The sequence below is a fragment of the Balaenoptera acutorostrata genome, unplaced genomic scaffold, assembly GCF_949987535.1.
Source record: "Balaenoptera acutorostrata unplaced genomic scaffold, mBalAcu1.1 scaffold_470, whole genome shotgun sequence".
Classification (NCBI taxonomy): domain Eukaryota; kingdom Metazoa; phylum Chordata; class Mammalia; order Artiodactyla; family Balaenopteridae; genus Balaenoptera; species Balaenoptera acutorostrata.
This window is the reverse complement of record NW_026646408.1, coordinates 74328-97029: the sequence shown is the minus strand read 5'-3', so window position 1 is coordinate 97029 and position 22702 is coordinate 74328. Positions and strand designations below refer to the sequence as shown.

The 22702-nt window shown below is 37.9% G+C and overlaps 1 protein-coding gene across 7 annotated transcripts in view; it reads right to left on the bottom strand.

Annotated features, from left to right (window-relative positions):
- Positions 1 to 22702, bottom strand: part of LOC130706890 (glucocorticoid-induced transcript 1 protein-like) — a 143131-nt gene that overhangs the window by 102457 nt on the left and 17972 nt on the right. The window lies entirely within an intron of this gene.

Below are 22702 nucleotides of genomic sequence, written 5' to 3'. Positions count from 1 at the left end.
GAAAAAAGATTAGATTAGTCACTAATGAATAAAGTAAAACTTAAAATTATTTAACCCTCATGGTTTGTAAAATATCACTCTGTCAATTTTCCCTACAATATATATTTACCCTAAGAGCCCTCCTGCATGATGTGATGAAATTTATAGACCCTCTCCCAGAGGAAAATACATTCACATATTAAATTTTGCACACACTTCCAGGGCTGTCAACCCTACAAAGCCCATCCATTTTAGAGACCTACTCTAAAACCTGTATAGCATCTCCACTGCCATTACTTTATTTAAGACTTCATCATGTCTCAACTCCCAGTTTCCTAAATGCTATCTCTGCATCCACCCTAACTAAATCTTACAGTGCCACCTCCCTCCACTGCTTAAAAAAATTTCCATGGTTATTCACTGCCTTTAACTTAAAGCCCATTATTTTTCACAGTTCAGCTCCCATATACATCAATACTTGATGTCTTGCTACTCCTCCATAAACCCATGTTAACTACGAAATGCCATACAAACTAACTGCAACTTCCCAAATGTAAAACGCTCACTTCTCTGCCTCTATACCTTCTATTATCTCCTGCACCTAAAATGTTCTCCTTCCCTGTTCACTTGACAAAAACTTATCTTCAAGATCAGCTCAGGTGTCACACTGCCTCTGTGAAACCTTTCTCAATGCTCTTCTTTTCTCCATCTCTGTCCTTTTTAAAGATATACGCACTCTCCTCTGTTCGCGTGGAGCCCTAAATTTGTCTTTTTTCCCCAACTAGAGCATACGTTTGGTCCCTACAGACTGAAAAGAAGTTGATGCTCAATACTTATGAATTGATTCACAGCTACACAAAAATAACATGTATAAAGAATCTTATATTTTAATTCAGCTTCCTCATTTATGGATGAAGAATTTGAAGCCCAGAGGGATAAACTTAAATTGTCCAATGAAACAGAACTCCTACCAGGTGATAGAGGTAAAAAGGAACGGAGATATCCAGACATTCTACACAGTTCAATCAATCTACTATAATAATCTACTTCTCCTCTCCATATAGGTACCATAGGTACCTCTGCTGAAAATTAAAATGATCATACTGAACTCTATCGTTTCTTTACAAAGAAACTATAAAGGATTTTTCATACATGCATCTCAAATAAGTTACTACTAATGTGCATTGAATAATAAAATCCAGTGGATTACAAGCACCAAGGCTCAGTCTTACTCAGAGTTATATCTCACATCAAACAAAATGTCTTGCACATTACAGAGGGCCAAGAAACATTTGTTATTGAATACTGTCCTTTAACTACCCTTCTGAAACCAAAATACAAAATTGGGTTTTTTTAATCGGAAAACAAAAGAAAATGGAGCATACTGTGAACTATCGTATTATTTACATACAGTCGTCCTCAGTTCTGTGGGGGACTGGTTCTAGGACCCTCACGGATACCAGAATCTGAGGAAGCTCAAGTCCCTTACGTTTGGCCATCCACCTCTCCGGGTTCCACATCCTTGGACACAGAGGGCTGGAGGGCCAATTTTATCTTACAACTGCAGTTCTGATTTCTTCTTTGACCCAAGAGTGTTAGAGAAGATCTGAAAATTACAAAATTTCCTTCCTATCTTTATTACTTAGCTCTCATTTTATTTTGCCATAGGCAGAGAGTCTAGGACAATCTATGTCTACTCTTTGGGATCACCTGAAATTTTATTTGTGACCAAAAATCATGGTCAATTTTTATAAATATTTCATGAGTCACGGAGAACATATATTTTCTGTTTTCAGAATAGTTATTTTTCTTGTACATCAGCTGAAATAAAAATATAGAATATATTAATAAGAAAATTATTAGCTTTATCTGTCACAGACTTAGAGAACTACTCAAGTTTCTAAACTACTCTTGAGATATAACAATTCTCTTTATCTCTTGCAATTTTTATCATTTAAATTTAGTTCTGGGGAATTCCCTGGCAGTCCAATGGTTAGGACTCTGCACTTCCACTACAGGGGGCATGGGTTCAATCCCTGGTCATCGGGGAACTAAGATCCCGCAAGCTGCGCCGTGTGGCCAAAAACAAGAAACAAACAAAAAAAAGTTTATAGAAATTTAGTTCTGTATAATTTGGTTCCATATTGATTCATGACATCATCATTATGGCTTATATGCTTCACCATTGCAGTCTGTTCCATTTATTACTTTTAAGCTCTGCCAAATTGAACATTATCACCCCTTTATGCTTTCCTTCTATTATAATGTATCTGGTTTGCCTATTCTTTTATTTTCAATTTCTTTCAATCATGCTGTTTAGGTGCGACTCTTGTATACTGTATGTAATTAGGCTTTTTGAAAAAACTTTAGAGTATGTCTTCTCCTTATAAAAGGTATGTTCATCCCACTTATATTTATTGTTATAACAAACTTGATTAAACCTGTCATAACTTTTTTCTTCCTCCTATAAATGCTTCCTTGCTAGTTGTTTTCTATGTTTTACTGTTTACTTCTTTTTCTCCTTCTTACCTTTTCCCCTACCATAGGTAATTTAGAAGATATGCAGATTGTTTTTAGTTCTATTACTAGGAGTTACTTCTATTAATTCTTTTAAATATTTTTTCTGGCTATAAAAGCAATATGCACAAATTTTAGCAACTTTAGGAAACACGGAAAATTAACATGTCTCTTATAATCTGATTTATAATAATTTGTTTAAAACTTTTTAAAGTTACTTTACATTCCCTCCACCAAGAACAAAAAGACAAAAACAGTTTATCCCTTGAAAAAGAACATTTATAGCAATAAAAAAGGCCTACATAAAGGTCAGCCACAACCAGAAAATGAAAAGCCACTATATGCAAAAAACTTGTGCCTGAACTTTAAACTGCTCCAAACTATTATGAAAGTTGTATGTAGTCTACCTATAGTTATTAAAACTCCCGTTAACTTGGTGAACAATAGGGATAATTTTTATGTTTTATAGTACGTATATAAAGAATCTATAAACAAGTCCCTTGATACATATAATATTCTAATCTATACTTTTTTATTATATTGTTAATCACTGGACCTTTGTCTATACCTTCCAAAGGATCCCATTTCTCCCCTTAGTGTCCATTCTCTCTGATTAGCTACTGTCAGAACTGTGGTCTTCAAGTTATTTTGACTGAGTACTCCTAATAGTAAATATCTAAGTATGCAGCAATATGTGCAGTTATTTATTTATAAATGAGGTATATATTATATGACTAATATGTTATATATAGTGTAAACCTAAGTAGAAATTTACACATGATATAAAAAATAAAAATATGTATGAAAAAAATGGAAGTTACATTTTCTTCCTGTATCTCATAAGTGGGTGGCCTTACTTCAGTGTGAAGACCACTGGGATAAGGGACTTTAAATTGGGTGCTCCCAAGGCCCAAGGACCAGTGGCGGTCATCAGCTTGGACTCTGAAAACCTAGGCTCCAACATTTGGTGTAGAAACACTCACCTTGTGCTGAGTATAAGAGGGGGACATTCTTACCAATGAAAGAGCCAAGAAACAGATTTGGCAACCTTATTCTGGGACAGCGCGGACCGGAACTTTTGGTGTCATTAAATTCATGAGTTTTCTTGTATTGTCCCTTAACCAAAAGGAGCTTTTGTACTTTTAAATGTTGTATAAATGTGTTATATTGGGTGAGAGCCTGAGGTTTTTGAACTGGAAACTTCCTGAAATTTATTATCTCCATGTGGTTACCATAAAGATAATGTAATAAAAGGGAAAAATATGAATTGGGTGCTAAATTCAATCTACAGATTGGCCAGTTAGCTCTAATTCTGTGATATAACCGCTAATGCTTAATTGTGTTAAGAATGTGTAAACAAGCATCACACATTACCAATACCAAAAAAACAAAAACGGTCTGCCTTAAGTAGAAAGAATAAGGTAGGACAACATGGTATCGATATCCTGTTATAAAATTCGCTCTACCAGGGACATCCCTGGTGGCCTAGTGGGGGGGACTCTGCGCTCCCAATGCGGGGGGCCTGGGTTCGATCCCTGGTCGGGGAACTAGATCCCACATGCATGCCACAAGTAAGAGCCTGCATGCCACAAATGGGAGCCCACATACCGCAATGAGGATCCCGTGTGCCGCAACTAAGACCCAGCACAGCCAAGATAAATAATAAATAAATAAAGAAATATAAAAAAAAAATTCCCTCTACCAGTCATGATTTTTTTAAAAATTATAGTATATGAAGTAAATATACTTGAAAGGTTATATTTCAAACATATGCTTTAAAAGACTCTCGGAAGATGGTGGAAGAGTAAGACGCGGAGATCACCTTCCTTCCCACTTATACATTAGAAATACATCTACACGTGGAACTGCTCCTACAGAACACCCACTGAATGCTGGCAGAAAACGTCAGACCTCCCAAAAGGCTCTTGGTGCTCCAGCCAGGCATCAGGGCTGTGCCTCTGAGGTGGGAGAGCCAAGTTCAGGACACTGGTCCACAAGAGACCTCCCAGCTCCACGTAATACCAAATGGCAAAAATCACTCAGAGATCTCCATCTCAACATCAAGACCCAGCTTCACTCAACGACCAGCAAGCTACAGTGCTGGACACCCTATGCCAAACAACTAGCAAGACAGGAACGCAGCCCCATCCATTAGCAGAGAGGCTGCCTAAAATCAGAATAAGGCCACAGACACCCCAAAATACACCACCAGACGTGGACGTGCCCACCAGAAAGACAAGATCCAGCCTCATCCCCCAGAACACAGGCACTAGTTCCCTCCACCAGGAAGCCTACACGACCCACTGAACCAACCTTAGCCACTGGGGACAGATACCAAAAACAACGGGAACTACGAACCTGCAGCCTGTGAAAAGGAGACCCCAAACACAGTAAGATAAGCAAAATGAGACAACAGAAAAACACACAGCAGATGAAGGAGCAGGGTCAAAACACACCAGACCTAACAAATGAAGAGGAAATAGGTAGTCTACCTGAAAAAGAATTCAGAATAATGATAGTAAGGATGATCCAAAATCTGGGAAACAGAATAGACAAAATGCAAGAAACATTTAACAAGGACATAGAAGAACTAAAGAGGAACCAAGCAACAATGAAAAAACACAATAAATGAAATGAAAAATACTCTAGATGGGATCAATAGCAGAATAACTGAGGCAGAAGAACGGATAAGTGACCTGGAAGATAAAATGGTGGAAATAACTACTGCAGAGCAAGATAAAGAAAAAAGAATGAAAAGAACTGAGGACAGTCTCAGAGACCTCTGGGACAACATTAAACGCACCAACATTCGAATTATAGGGGTTCCAGAAGAAGAAGAGAAAAAGAAAGGGACTGAGAAAATATTTGAAGAGATTATAGTTGAAAACTTCCCTAATATGGGAAAGGAAATAGTTAATCAAGTCCTGGAAGCACAGAGAGTCCCATACAGGATAAATCCAAGGAGAAACATGCCAAGACACATATTAATCAAACTGTCAAAAATTAAATATAAAGAAAACATATTAAAAGCAGCAAGGGAAAAACAACAAATAACACACAAGGGAATCCCCATAATGTTAACAGCTGATCTTTCAGCAGAAACTCTGCAAGCCAGAAGGGAGTGGCAGGATATACTTAAAGTCATGAAGGAGAAAAACCTACAACCAAGATTAATCTACCCAGCAAGGATCTCATTCAGATTTTATGCAGAAATTAAAACCTTTACAGACAAGCAAAAGCTGAGAGAGTTCAGGAACACCAAACCAGCTTTACAACAAATGCTAAAGGAACTTCTCTAGGCAAGAAACACAAGAGAAGGAAAACACCTACAATAACAAACCCAAAACATTTAAGAAAATGGGAATAGGAACATACATATCGATAATTACCTTAAATGTAAATGGATTAAATGCTCCACCAAAAGACACAGACTGGCTGAATGGATACAAAAACAAGACCCATATATATGCTGTCTACAAGAGACCCACTTCAGACCTAGAGACACATACAGACTGAAAGTGAGGGGATGGAAAAAGATATTCCATGCAAATGGAAATCAAAAGAAAGCTGGAGTAGCAATTCTCAGATCAGACAAAATAGACTTTAAAACAAAGACTATTACAAGAGACAAAGAAGGACACTATATAATGATCAAGGGATCGATCCAAGAGGAAGGTATAACAATTGTAAATATTTATGCACCCAACATAGGAGCACCTCAATACATAAGGCAAATACTAACAGCCATAAAAGGGGAAATCGACAGCAACACAATCATAGTAGGGGACTTTAACACCCCACTTTCACCAATGGACAGATCATCCAAAATGAAAATAAATAAGGAAACACAAGCTTTAAATGATACATTAAACAAGATGGACTTAATTGATATTTATAGGACATTCCACTCAAAAACAACAGAATACACATTTTTCTCAACTGCTCATGGAACATTCTCCAGGATAGATCATATCTTGGGTCACAAATCAAGCCTTGGTAAATTTAAGAAAATTGAAATCGTATCAAGTATCTTTTCCGACCACAACGCTATGAGACTAGATATCAATTACAGGAAAAGATCTGTAAAAAAGACAAACACACGGAGGCTACACAATACACTACTTAATAACGAAGTGATCACTGAAGAAATCAAAGGGGAAATCAAAAAATACCTAGAAACAAATGACAATGGAGACACGACGACCCAAAACCTATAGGACGCAGCAAAAGCAGTGCTAAGAGCGAAGTGTATAGCAATACAAGCCTACCTCAAGAAACAGGAAACATCTCGAATAAACAACCTAACCTTGCACCGGAAGCAATTAGAGAAAGAAGAACATAAAAACCCCAAAGCTAGCAGAAGGAAAGAAACCATAAAGATCAGATCAGAAATAAATGAAAAAGAAATGAAGGAGACAATAGCAAAAATCAGTGAAACTAAAAGCTGGTTCTTTGAGAAGATAAACAAAATTGATAAACCATTAGCCAGACTCATCAAGAGAAAGAGGGAGAAGACTCAAATCAATAGAATTAGAAATGAAAAAGGAGAAGTAACCACTGACACTGCAGAAATACAAAGGATCATGAGAGATTACTACAAGCAACTCTATGCCAATAAAATGGACAACCTGGAAGAAATGGACAGATTCTTAGAAATGCACAACCTGCCGAGACTGAACCAGGAAGAAATAGAAAATATGAACAGACCAATCACAAGCACTGAAATTGAAACTGTGATTAAAAATCTTCCAACAAACAAAATCCCAGGACCAGATGGCTTCACAGGAGAATTCTATCAAACATTTAGAGAAGAGCTAACACCTATCCTTCTCAAACTCTTCCAAAATATTGCAGAGGGAGGAACACTCCCCAACTCATTCTACGAGGCCACCATCACCCTGATACCAAAACCAGACAAAGATGTCACAAAGAAAGAAAACTACAGGCCAATATCACTGATGAACATAGATGCAAAAATCCTCAAAAAATACTAGCAAACAGAATCCAACAGCACATTAAAAGGATCATACACCATGATCAAGTGGGGTTTATCCCAGGAATGCAAGGATTCTTCAATATACGCAAATCAATCAACGTGATACACCATATCAACAAATTGAAGGAGAAAAACCATATGATCATCTCAATAGATGCAGAGAAAGCTTTTGACAAAATTCAACACCCATTTATGATAAAAGTCCTGCAGAAAGTAGGCATAGAGGGAACTTTCCTCAACATAATAAAGGCCATATATGACAAACCCACAGCCAACATTGTCCTCAATGGTGAAAAACTGAAACCATTTCCACTAAGATCAGGAACAAGACAAGGTTGCCCACTCTCACCACTATTATTCAACATAGTTTTGGAAGTGTTAGCCACAGCAATCAGAGAAGAAAAAGAAATAAAAGGAATCCAAATCGGAAAAGAAGAAGTAAAGCTGTCACTGTTTGCAGATGACATGATACTATACACAGAGAATCCTAAAGATGCTACCAGAAAACTACTAGAGCTAATCAATGAATTTGGTAAAGTAGCAGGATACAAAATTAATGCACAGAAATCTCTTGCATTTCTATACACTAATGACGAAAAATCTGAAAGTGAAATTAAGAAAACACTCCCGTTTACCATTGCAACAAAAAGAATAAAATATCTAGGAATAAACCTACCTAAGGAGACAAAAGACCTGTGTGCAGAAAATTATAAGACACTGATGAAAGAAATTAAAGATGATACAAATAGATGGAGAGATATACCATGTTCTTGGATTGGAAGAATCAACATTGTGAAAATGACTCTACTACCCAAAGCAATCTACAGATTCAATGCAATCCCTATCAAACTACCACTGGCATTTTTCACAGAACTAGAACAAAAAATTTCACAATTGGTATGGAAACACAAAAGACCCCGAATAGCCAAAGCAATCTTGAGAACGAAAAATGGAGCTGGAGGAATCAGGCTCCTTGACTGCAGACTATATTACAAAGCTACAGTAATCAAGACAGTTTGGTACTGGCACAAAAATAGAAATATAGATCAATGGAACAGGATAGAAAGCCCAGAGATAAACCCACGCACATATGGTCACCTTATCTTTGATAAAGGAGGCAGGCATATACAGTGGAGAAAAGACAGTCTCTTCAATAAATGGTGCTGGGGGGCTTCCCTGGTGGCGCAGTGGTTGCAAATCTGCCTGCCAATGCAGGGGACACGGGTTCGAGCCCTGGTCTGGGAAGATCCCACATGCCGCGGAGCAACTAGGCCCGTGAGCCACACTTACTGAGCCTGCGCGTCTGGAGCCTGTGCTCCGCAACAAGAGAGGCCGCGATACTAAGAGGCCCGCGCACCGCAATGAAGAGTGGCCCCCGCTTGCCGCAACTGGAGAAAGCCCTCGCACAGAAACGAAGACCCAACACAGCCATAAATAAATAAATAAATAAATTAAATTAAAAAAAAAAGTGGTGCTGGGAAAATTGGACAGATATATGTAAAATTATGAAATTAGAACACTCCCTGACACCATACACAAAAATAAATTCAAAATGGATTAAAGACCTAAGTGTAAGGCCAGACACTATCAAACTCGTAGAGGAAAACATAGGCAGAACACTCTATGACATAAATCACAGCAAGATTCTTTTTGACCCAGTTCCTAGAGAAATGGAAATAAAAACACAAATAAACAAATGGGACCTAATGAAACTTAAAAGCTTTTGCACAGCAAAGGAAACCATAAACAAGACCAAAAGACAACCATCAGAATGGGAGAAAATATTTACAAATGAGGCAAATGACAAAGGATTAATCTCCAAGATTTACAAGCAGCTCATGCAGCTCAATAACAAAAACACGAACAACCCAATCCAAAAATGGGCAGAAGACCTAAATAGACATTTCTCCAAAAAAGATATACAGATTGCCAACAGACACATGAAAGAATACTCAACATCATTAATCATTAGAGAAATGCAAATCAAAACTACAATGAGATATCATCTCACACTGGTCAGAATGGCCATCATCAAAAAATCTACAAACAATAAATGCTGGAGAGGGTGTGGAGGAAAGGGAACCCTCTTGCACTGTTGGTGGGAATGTAAATTGATACAGCCACTATGGAGAACAGTATGGAGGTTCCTTACAAAACTAAAAATAGAACTACCATACGACACAGCAATCCCACTACTGGGCATATACCCTGAGAAAACCATAGTTCAAAAAGAGTCATGTACCAAAATGTTCATTGCAGCTCTATTTACAATAGCCAGGACATGGAAGCAACCTAAGTGTCCATCATCGGATGAATGGATAAAGAAGATGTGGCACATATATACAATGGAATATTACTCAGCCATAAAAAGAAATGAAATGGAGGTACTTGTAATGAGGTGGATGGAGTTAGAGTCTGTCATACAGAGTGAAGTAAGTCAGAAAGAGAAAAACAAATACAGTATGCTAACACATATATATGGAATCTAAGGGAAAAAAAAAAAAGGCCATGAAGAACCTAGTGGCAAGACGGGAATAAAGACACAGACCTACTGGAGAATGGACTTGAGGATATGGGAAGGGGGAGGGGTGAGATGTGACAGGGTGAGAGAGTGTCATGGACATATATACACTACCAAATGTAAAATGGATAGCTAGTGGGAAGCAGCTGCATGGCACAGGGAGATCAGCTCGGTGCTTTGTGACCACCTAGAGGGGTGGGATGGGGAGGGTGGGAGGGAGGGAGATGCAAGGGGGAAGAGATATGGGAACATATGTATATGTATAACTGATTCACTTTGTTATGGGGCAGAAGCTAGCACACCATTGTAAAGCAATTGTTCTTCAATAAAGATGTTTAAAAACAACAACAACAACAACACACACACACACACACACACACACACACAAAAGACTCTCACCATTGCTCACATAAGGAAAATTTCAAAGATATGTAGTTGTTAGTATTTTCCACGTAAATTATTTGAAGGGTTAAAATTCAAAATAAGTTTAAAAATTGGCAAGGATAGTACTCTTCCAAGATATGATTAGCTATAATAACCCCACTTAACCAAATATCAGTAGGGCCTTTTTTACCAACAGATTCATCATAAGCAGTGCGATTTACTTTAACTTATTAAATAAGTTATTAAATAAGACGACTTATTCCTATTATCCAAACTATCATGGCAATGAGTTAGACTTTAACTGCCTCAACATCTAAGCCTTGATTCTCCCAAATTTTTATTTATTTAATTTGCGGTATTATTGCCTACCAATTCAGGTATTACAATTTAGTGCAACAATAAAAATCAACACTGGTTTTGCATTATAGTAGTCCCCTCTTATCCTCACTTTCACTTTCCACAGTCAACCATGGTCTGAAAATATTAAATGGAAAATTCCAGAAATAATTCATAAGTTTAAGATTGGGGAGAAGAGTCAAGATGGCGGACTAGGAGCACATGGAATTCACGTCTCCACACAACTAGGGCACCTACCAGGCACCAGTGAGGGACCACAGACACCTAAGGGGAGGGGAGAAACCCCCAGTGACCAAGTAGGATGTGGGGCATGGGGGGAGTGAGAGGGGAAGAAGTGGAGGTGGGATGGACTGGCGCACCTGAGGGGTGGCTGGAGGAGGGGAAGGGATCCCACCCCCAAAGGGGGAAATTGGGGGACCACTGGGAGGGCAGAGGATCAAAAGGGAGCATGGCCAGTTCTCCCCTGCCCACTTGGGCCCTCAGGAGCCTGCTGAGATCCCGGTCCTGATCCTCTGCCCATGAATGTCCCCTCCAGCTGCATGGGTCCTGAGGGAGTGGGAGGGAGGGAAGGGAAAGCAAAAGTAAAGGCCAGACCTACTGGACTCAAACCCCTGAGGGGTGGCTGGGGGAGGGGAGGAGTTCCTACACCCAGCAGGACACACCCACGGTTAGGGGTCCAGCGGGGACTGGGGAGACCCCGGGAGAGATGGGGAGTGGGGGCGTGGAGGAATGGAAGGGAACGCGGCCAGTGCTTTCCCTGTCCACTTAGGCACCAGAGAGCCTGTTGGGCTCCTGGGCCTAATTCTCTGCCCTCAGAGCCTCCCTCCTGCTGCGCAGAGACCGAGCCCCATCCTTACACCCCCACCCAGGGCCCGACCTCTACACTCAGAGAACCCCTCCAATGAGCTGGGCCTAAACCGCACCCACACACCCTCACCCACGGCTTTGCCTCCAAACCCCAGAACTCCACACTCTGAAGGCCCTCCTTTGGACGTGCTGCCTCTCCCCTTCTGTAGGTCCTAAGTAGAGGCCCTGCCCGACACTTGAACATCACCCGCCCAGGCCCCGCCCCCAAGACCTTTTCTGGCTGCATGGGTCCTAAGCCTAGGCCCTGCCCCACCATAACCCCCACCAATGTCTAAGTTCCAACCCTGCCTAAACTCCGCCCCCCATAGCCAAGGCTTTTTTTTTTTTTTTCCTTTTTTCCGCTTTTAGATTGGGGTTCTGTTTTACCTTGTTGATTAATTGTTCTTCATTCATTTATATGTTTATTTTTTCTAATAAATGTTTTATTTTTCTAATTTTATTTTATTCTTTATGCTTTATTATTGTTCTGCTCCTTTTTGGCTTGTTCCCCCACCCCCCTTTTTTCTTTTTCTTTTTTCTGTTACAGTTTTATTTTACCTTGTTGCAGTTGTTTCAATTATATTATTATTTTTCCTAATATATTTTTGATCTTTCTAATTTTATTTTGTTTTTTATTCTTTGTTATTGTATTGCTCCTTTTCTTCTTCTTCTTTTTTTTTTTTTTTCCACGCCACATGCCTTACGGGATCTGGTTCCCAGGCCACAGGTTGCGCCCGAGCTCCTGTGGTGGCAGCTCCGAGTCCAAACCGCTGGACTAACAGAGAACCTCAGACCCCAGGGAATATAAATAGGAGTGAGGCCTCCCAGAGGTCCTCATCTCAGCACCAAGACCCGGATTTATCTAACTGCCTGCAAACTCCAGTGCTGGATGCCTCAGGCCAAATAATCTGTAAGACAGGAATACAGCCCCAACCATCAGAAAAAAAAATAAAATGACAAAAAGTATGTTACAAATGAAGAAGCAAGGTAAAAACCTACAAGACCAAATAAATGAAGGTGAAATAGGCAACCTACCTGAAAAAGAATTCAGAGTAATGATAGTAAAGATGATCCAAAATATAGGAAACAGAATGGAGAAAATAAAAGAAACATTTAACAAGGATCTAGAAGAACTAAAGAGCAAACAAACAGTGATGAACAATACAATAACTGAAATTAAAAATACTCTAGAAGAAATCAATAGCAGAAGAACTAAGGCAGAAGAACGGATAAGTGAGCTGGAAGATCAAATGGTGGAAATAACTGCCAGGGAGCAGAATAAAGAAAAAAGAATTAAAGAATTGAGGACAGTCTCAGAGACTCCTGGGACAATAGTAAACGCACCAATATTCGAATTATAGGGGTTCCAGGAGAAGAAGAGAAAAAGAAAGGGTTTGAGAAAATATTTGAAGAGATTGTAGTTGAAAACTTCCCTAACATGGGAAAGGAAATAGTCAATCAAGTCCAGGAAGCACAGAGAGTCCCATACAGGATAAACCCAAAGAGCAACATGCCAAGACACATATTAATCAAACTATCAAAAATTAAATACAAAGAAAAAAATATTAAAAGCAGCAAGGGAAAGGCAACAAATAACATAAAAGGGAATCCCCATAAGGTTAACAGCTGATCTTTCAGCAGAAACTCTGCAAGCCAGAAGGGAGTGGCAGGACATATTTAAAGTGATGAAGGGGAAAAAACCTACAACCAAGATTACTCTACCCAGCAAGGATCTCATTCATATTCAATGGAGAAATCAAAAGCTTTACAGACAAGCAAAAGCTAAGAGAATTCAGCACCACCAAACTAGCTTTACAACAAATGCTAAAGGAACTTCTCTAAGTGGGAAACACAAGAGAATAAAAAGACCCACAAAGACAAACCCAAATCAATTAAGACAATGGTAATAGGAACATACATATCGATAATCACCTTGAATGTAAGTAGATTAAATGCTCCAACCAAAAGACACAGACTGGCTGAATGGATACAAAAACAAGCCTGTCTATATGCTGTCTACAAGAAACCCACTTCACACCTAGGGACACATACAGACTGAAAGTGAGGGGATGGAAAAAGATATTCCATGCAAATGGAAATCACAAGAAAGCTGGAGCAGCAACACTCATATCAGATAAAATAGACTTTAAAATAAAGACTGTTACAAGAGACAAGAAAGGACACTACATAATGATCAATGGACCAATCCAAGAAGAAAACAAAACAATTGTAAATATTTATGCACCCAACATAGGAGCACCTCAATATATAAGGCAAATGCAAATGGCTTGAAAAGGAAAAATCGACAGTAACACAATAATAGGGGACTTTAACACCCCACTGACACCAATAGATCATCCAGACGGAAAATAAATAAGGAAACAGAAGCTTTAAATGACACAAGAGACCAGACAGACTTAATTGATATTGTTGGGACATTCCACCCCAAAGCAGAAGAATACACTTTCTTCTCAAATGCACACGGCACGTTCTCCAGAATAGATCACATTTGGGGTCACAAATCAAACCTTGGAAAATTTAAGAAAATTGAAATTGTATCAAGCATCTTTTCCGACCACAACACTGTGAGATCAGAGATCTATTACAGGAAAAAAAAACAGTAAAGAAAACACAAATACATGGAGGCTAAACAGTGTGCTGCTGGATAACCAAGAGATCACTGAAGAAATCAAAGAGGGAATCAAAAAATACCTAGAAACAAATGACAACAAAAACATGACGATCCAAAACCTATGGGATGCAGCAAAAGCAGTTCTAAGAGGGAAGTTCATAGCAATTCAAGCTCACTGCAAGAAAACTCTCAAATAAACATTCTAACCTTACACCTAAAGCAACTAGAAAAAGAAGAACAAAGAAAACCCAAAATTAGTGGGAGGAAAGAAATCATAAAGATCCGAGCAGAAATAAGTGAAATGGAAACAAACCAAACAATAGCAAAGATCAATAAAACTAAAGGCTGTTGCTTTAAGAAGATAAACAAAATTGGTAATCCTTTAGCCAGTCTCATCAAGAAAAGGAGGGCGAGTACTCAAATCAATAAAATTAGAATTGAAAAAGGAGAGATTACAACCGACACTGCAGAAATACAAAAGATCGTAAGAGACTACTACAAGCAACTATATGCCAATAAAATGGACAACCTGAAAGAAATGGACAAATTCTTGGAAAAGTACAACCTTCCAAGATTGAACCAGGAAGAATTAGAAAATATAAACAGACCAATCACAGGTAATGAAATTGAAACTGTGATTAAAAATCTTCCAACAAACAAAAGTCCAGGACCAGATGGCTTCACAGGTGAATTCTATCAAACATTTAGAGAAGAGTTAACACCTCTCCTCCTCAAACTCTTCCAAAAAACGGTGGAGGGAGGAACACTCCAAAACTCATTCTATGAGGCCACCATCACCCTGATACCAAAACCAGAAAAAGATATCACAAAAAAAGAAAATTATAGACCAATACCACTGATGAACATAGACGCAAAAATCCTCAACAAAATACTAACCAACAGAACCCAACAACACATTAAAAGGATCATACACTATGATAAAGTGGGATTTATCCCAGGGATGCAAGGATTCTTCAATAAACGCAAATCAATGTGATACACCATATTAACAATTTGAAGAATAAAAACCATATGATCATCTCAATAGATGCAGAAGAATCTTTTGACAAAACTCAACACCCATTTATGATAAAAACTCTCCAGAAAGTGGGCATAAAGGGAACCTACCTCAACATAATAAAGGCCATATATGACAAACCCACAGCAAACATCATTCTCAGTGGTGATAAACTGAAAGCATTTCCTCTAAGATCAGGAACAAGACAAGGATGTCCACTCTCGCCACTCTTACTCAACATAGTTTTGGAAGTCCTAGCCACGGCAATCAGAGAAGAAAAAGAAATAAAAGGAATACAAATGGGAAAAGAAGAAGTAAAGCTGTCACTGTTTGCAGATGACATGATACTATACATAGAAAACCCTAAAGATGCCACCAGGAAACTACTAGAACTAATCAATGAATTTGGTAAGGCTGCAGGATACAAAATCAATGCACAGAAATCTCTTGCATTCCTATACACTAAGAACGAAAAATCAGAAAGAGAAATTAAGGAAACAATCCCACTGATCATTGCAACAAAAAGAATAAAATACCTAAAATACTCAAACAATCTTTGAATTTACAAGAGCTTAAATAATAACATTTAATAAAACATTGAATAAAAAATTAAGAGTAGCAATAAAATTGCTAAAATAAATATTCTAAAGTATGAAAGAAAATCAATTAAATAAATACTTATCATCATTACTTAAGCTAAACAGGCATCAGGAAAATAGTAATTTCATAGGTAGTGAAACCAGGTAACCACTACCACTAAACAAAACTTGCTGAATGTCTACTACTATATATGAAAAGCACTGTTCCGTGTACCAAGAGGAATTACAAAATCAGTTTCAGACTCTCCTCAAGGAATTTACATTCCGGTTGAGGGAGATACAATATGTACAATTAAACTATGATATAAAGTGGTATATTATGGCACATGCACACCAATGAAGGACAGGAAGCAAACAATGCAAAAAATAAATGAGGCAGCAGATAGCTAGAATGATGTACTCCAACTACATCAAGGGAAACTTTCAAGTAGTAAGGCTCTTACCATGCCACTTATAATCCTGTTGGTAACATCGCCTACTTAAATATTTGAGGATAAAATAGAGAATAACTAAATTCAGCAGTAAAATATGATGGTTAGAAAAAAATCACATCTATTTCCAGTACTAGCATCATTGTTAGGACCAGAAAATGACTCCTCATGTAGCATTCTGTAAAAAGACTTGCTCATTATATCCATCTACAGGTTGTACTTTCCCCCTCCAATTCCCCTCCCTCATGAGGGAGCAGTGGTAGGCCTGGGGTTCCTCTGGGGTTCCTACTGAGGACTATACAAAATAATTATTGCTTTCTAACAGCCAATTGGAAATTTAACTTTAAAGTGATAATAGTATAATAGGTTTAAAAACAAGGAGCTGTATTAGATAACTCTGCATCTGAATAGCATACAAGGCATTACTCTAAATAGGCAAAACTGCTTAATTAGTATCTAACTGCCAGAGCACTGTAATATGAGGTTAAACTAATTGTTCCCAACAATTTTTACTTTAGTAGCAGTGACTGAAGATTGACTGGTTAGTGAGTTTGGAAATCTGATGGATTAAGAAGCTCACCTGAAGGAGAAAATTAACAAAGTTAAGTGGAATTTCTGCAAATTAAAAAAAAGTTATTATTAGAAACTTTAAGAACTTTAGCTACAGAGAAATATGAAACAAGCCACTACGCCTTCTAAACCAACCTTAACAGGTGGTAAAGAGGATGCAATATTTTTGAGTGACATAATGTAGCCATACAGAATGTAAACTAACACACGTAATAAAAAGTGCTCACATTCTTTTCTTGGACTTTAACACACTCCAACCTTTTTCATAGGTTCAGTGTGCATAAGTAACTAAAAAATAAAAATTGTTGATTCTCTGTGTTTAGCTCTCAAGAAAGATTATTCGCCAAAGCTCTCCATTAAACACTGATTATACAAGCAAAGCACATCTAAACTTAAGAAAGCATTTAAACCTTTTGAAAAAGAGCTATTATTCCTTCAACTACTGTGTAAAGACTATAACTGCATGAAACTTAGCCATTGTAACACCACCACCAAGAATAAACTGCTTCTTACTTTATTCAAAGTTTATTACCACTCTGAAGAATCCTCAAGCCATACATTTATTACAACTCTAAAGAATCCTCAAGCCATACAATTCAGCAAAATGCTTAAGATAACTAAGTAACAAATACCAATTTTTCCAGACCTTTCTACATAGAACTCACATTAAGTAACTAGTTTTACATAAAAATATCACATTAACAATGTTAGTCAGTAGTATCAAAACACACATATATAATAATACTTTGTCTTGAATTTAAGTTCCTAAAGTGTGTAAAGTCTTTTTATGTTTTAACAATTATGTTCAAAAAGAAGCTGCCATTAAATCCCATAAGGTGTACGTGTGTGTGTATATGCCTTAAATCACCTAGTATTGATTAGAAAAATGTTAAAGAATGGTTTAAAAAAAAAGGCAATACTTTTTAGTCAGTACAGTGTCAACATCTGGGCATGTCTGAGAAGTAATAGCAAAAGCTTTCTAATACAGTGTATCACCCAGAAATTAGATCTTGGGAGATCCTAGAACAAAAAGGCTCAAGGCCCTCAGGCATAGGTGGAACTAAGCAATGGATCTCAAAGATGGGATCCTGAGATGTGGCTCTCTGTATAAGCATCACCAGGCAGCTTGTTAAAAATGCACGTTACTGGGCCACACTCCCAGAGATTCTAATTTAGTAGCTATAGGGTGGAACCAGGTATCAACACATTTTTTTAAATTTTTCTTTTCTCTCTTTTTTTAAAAAATTAATTTATTTATTTTTGGCTGCGTTGGGTCTTCGTCGTTGCACGCGGGCTTTCTCTAGCTGCAGAGAGCGGGGGATACTCTTTGTTGCAGTGCGCCGGCTTCTTCTCATTGCGGTAGCTTCTCTTGTTCGGGAGCACAGGGCTCTAGGCGCACGGGCTTCAGGAGTTGTGGCTCGCGGGCTCTAGAGCACAGGCTCAGCAGTTGTGGCGTGCAGGCTTAGTTGCTCCACGTCATGTGGGATCCTCCTGGATCAGGGCTCGAACCCGTGTCCCCTGCACTGGCAGGCGGATTCCCAACCACTGCGCCACCAGGGAAGCCCTCAACATACTTTTTCAACCAGACCAAATTGATTCAGATGCATCATCAGCCTTGGGAACCACTGAGGTCCTAAAGCAATGTTTCTCAAAGTGTTAGACATTTGTTAAATATGCTCAATACCGGGCCCAATTTCTCATCAACAATGTGAGACTCTCTGCTAGTGGGACCAAACAATGTGAATTTTAAACACGTATCTCAAGTGAATCTACCGGTACTACAAGCTTCAGAACCTATGCCTAAAGGATTGGGACTAGATCCTTTAGAGCTGCAGGTGCTCAAAAATAAAATCATTTTGTTGATTATAATCTACTCCATTTAGAGGCACTGAAAGTTTGAATATAAATCCAAGAAAATATCCTGCTGCAAAAAAGTCAAACAATTCTTCGAAATCTGCACTTAGCAGCTAACCTTCTAGAATCTAGTAAATTTAAACTTCTAGTCATCTCCTTCAAAAAGGTCACTTTCTAAACTGAGTGCCAGCCATGACAATAAGAACCTTCAAACCTAAATACAAAGCACTCTAGACAGAATGCTTAGGAATGCTTTCTTAGAAAGATGAGATAACAGACAAAAAGTTCAATACAGCTTCTTTGGAAAGATTCCCTCCCACCCAAACAGGGCATTTTGCACACACAAGTTAACTACAATAAAATATGCTTCCTAAAAAATACAAGAAATTCTGAAAAAATACATTAAGTAGGTTCCTTTTTATAAAATCAAACTGTCAAAGAAAAATTAAATAAAATATATAAGCAGAGTAAAATTTAGATTTTAATAATTAATTTGATTAAAGAATTTAAGCCTGAGTCTCCAAATATTACAGTATTTTATAGCCTGTTTATTTAAAACCTTTATCTTTTAAGAGAAAATAAGTGTTTCATGATGTCTGAATTTGCTCCTTCATATTATAATTTCAATCCTTATCACTGAAATCAAAATAACAAATTCATGGAGCGGAGACTGAATATAAGGCATTAAGTTGCTTTTCTTCAACTTCAAAAAAACCTGAAATGATATAGTTCCTAATTTAGTGATCAAAAATAACCAAAAGTAAATATGGGTAGAGAATATCTTGCTATTGGTTCACTGAGGTTAAGCATGAACTTAACTAAAGGTCTGTTTTGTTTTGTATTTTTATAAATCTATTTATTTTTTATTTTTATTTTGGCTGCGTTGGGTCTTTGTTGCTGTGTGTGGGCTTTCTCTGGTTGCGGTGAGCGGGGGCTACTCTTCATTACAGTGCACGGGCTTCTCACTGCAGTGTCTTCTCTTGTTGAGGAGCACGGGCTCCAGGCACGCGGGCTTCAGAAGTTGTGGCACGCGGGCTCAGTAGTTGTGGCTCGCGGGCTCTAGAGCGCAGGCTCAGTAGTTGTGGTGCACGGGCTTAGTTGCTCCGCAGCATGTGGGATCTTCCCGGGCCAGGACTCGAACCCGTGTCCCCTGCATTGGCAGGCGGATTCTTAACCACTGTGCCACCAGGGAAGCTCCTAAAGGTCTGTTTTGTTAACAGAGATTTGCTTCAGTATTTCTGTATTGAGAGTTACTTCCTTGAAAGTTATAGTTTTACATTTATTATCACTGTTGAAGAGTCTCTCCTTGACCAAACTTTAGTCAGGCTCCTCTGAACTCTTTCCAATTAGGCCCTAACTTTTGGGCTTCTGTGTTCATCTCTGCATTGTCCAATTTTAGCAAGAATCCTACTATGTCAGTTTAACCAGAATCCCCCACCCTCAATATTGATCACGCTGGATATCTGATTAGGTTCCTCATCCCTACCATCCCCCATGTAATATCTGACCACCTGGCCTGCCTTCATCAACAATCCTGTTTAGGTCTGTTTAGCCAGAATCCCCCTTATTTTCATGTTTCTTTCCTCTGAGTAATTTTTACCCCACCCTTCTACTTGGCTATACAGCCCCAGTTCTCCTAGTTGTATTCCAAGTTTGAGCCCAATCTCTCTCCCCCACTGCAAAACCACATTGCAGTGGTCCCTACAACTATCGTGATAGTCTCCCTGAATAAAGTCTGCTTTACTAATCTTTATAAGTGTCATGAACAATTTTTTCTTAAACATCACTACCAACATTATGAGTAATTTTCTCCTTGCCGCACGGTTAGAGAGAAATTTTCAAAACAAATCCCTGCCCCCCCCAACCAGGAAAAAAACAAATTTAAAGAACTATGTAACTAAGAATAAAAAAAGTAGAAAGGAGGAGACTGGTATACATCTCTAGCCAATCTAATGCACATTAATACTGATCACCTAATAGAATTATTGTTACATTCAGTTTTCCAAAATCAGCACAGTCTAGGCACCTCACCAACGGCCTTTATGGGCCTTTCTTGCTTAAAATATAAGAAGAAAAAAAGTTAGCCAAATACATGGGCCACATAAAATAAAATCATCAAAATCAAATGAACTTTAGATGAGACAGGAAGGACACCAGATCTGAATATGCTACCTGAAATAAAACTAAAGGGCAAAAGCTAAAGCCCTCTCAGTGTGAGCAGATTCTGAAACACTAATCAAGACCTGGAATCCTGCCATAGAAGCAATCTAGAAGACATGCCGAAATGACCATATGGCTGCCCTGCAGAAATCTGGAAAGGAACCAGTCAAGAAGCTGACAAGAGAAACAAACATGCTTCTCACCAAATGAGGCCTGACACAGCCTGTAACCTGAGGTCTGTCAAGAAAAGCAAACAAAAAAATGTAGTCAAGCAGCCATTTAGGAATGATTCTTCTCTAGGTTATAGCTCAAATTTGTGTCAAATGATACATAAATTGAGATACGACATTTGGAGGAAGGCCTTCAGCCTGTTTTCAAAGAAAACCCAAGAGAGTATCTTCTTGTATCAAGGTTGTAAAAGAAAACTTCACCAAGATGGCCATGAAGGCTGGTGACAAGCACTGGAGGAATACACAACAAATTAAGATGGAGTTCTGACATCTGGAATAGATCTATAAAGAAATTACATATATAGCAGCTAGGATGAGAAAGATTTTCAAGTTCATTTTTTTTCTGGTGGAAAATGCTATTTCTTTAAGGAACCCTGGCAAAGTCATAATTAGTAGAAGAACATTCTATAAACTTTATGAACTTCCAATGAATTCAATTAATAGAGCTTCCAAACATCTGAAATCTTACATAACTAATGGTCTCAAATGTTAAAGAAATAACCACAAAATATTAGCAACTATAAAACAACCAAAATCAGATGACCAAAAATGGATATTAATACAGTAAGTGAAAGGAAAGCAAATATTCCTTAACCAGAAGGCAAAATGTTTAACAAAATTTTGTTTCAAAGCACTTAACTTCCAGTTAAAGCAGCGGTAGAGCTTAGAAAATTTTTAACCAAATGAGACAGATCCACTATTATATCCCAATTAAAAACAAAAAAAACTAACAAAATAGACTATAATAAAGGCTACAGAATGGGCTATATCTTTACCACAGTATGACAAGCAATATTACTGATCAAACTCCTTGATTTTTAAAGTAGGGAAAACTGTGATCTAATAGTTCAAAACAAGCTAAAAATATTCTTTAAATGACAGAAGCAACGAAAAACCTCAGAATTAGAAAAACTGAAAAATGTTGTGTTTGAGATCAAGGAAGATATGAAAAGAGAGGTGATCAAATTCAGGAAAGATTTAGAAATAAAAGAAAAACTTATTTCAGCAATGAAGACTAAGTTAAGAAGAAGCACAGTGGGTTAATGCCTTACCAAAAGTACAAAATGGAACATAAGACAAATTTTAGAATTAAAAAAAAAAGAAGAGGTAAAAAGATTTTAAGAGACAATAATTAATATGTAACATAAGCAAGACTGTCCAATATATGTTTAGTAGGAGTCCCTGAAGAAGACCAAAGCAACAAAGCAAAAAATACTAAAAACTATAATAAAACTCTCCTGGAATAAAAGATAACTTCAAACTACATATTGAAAGACTATACATGTATCTGAGAAAATGATACAGCCCAAATCGAACACATTTTAATGAAGCTAGAGTGACCTTCAAGTATAAAAACCCATAGATGAAAACTTCTTATAGTCTTGTATATTCTTGCTACATAATACATGAGAACTCAAGGAATATTGTTCCCATAAGTCTGTCCTGAAGAATCTACCAGAGAAAAAGCTTCAAACAACCAACAGCTTGGAAAGGAATTAACATAAGGGCTCCTGGAATGTGTGAGCCATTCAGGTAGTAACTTTCAAAGGGGAAGAGAGTAGCAGAATGCTCAATATCTCTCAGGTAAGTCCTCCATCATTCCATGAA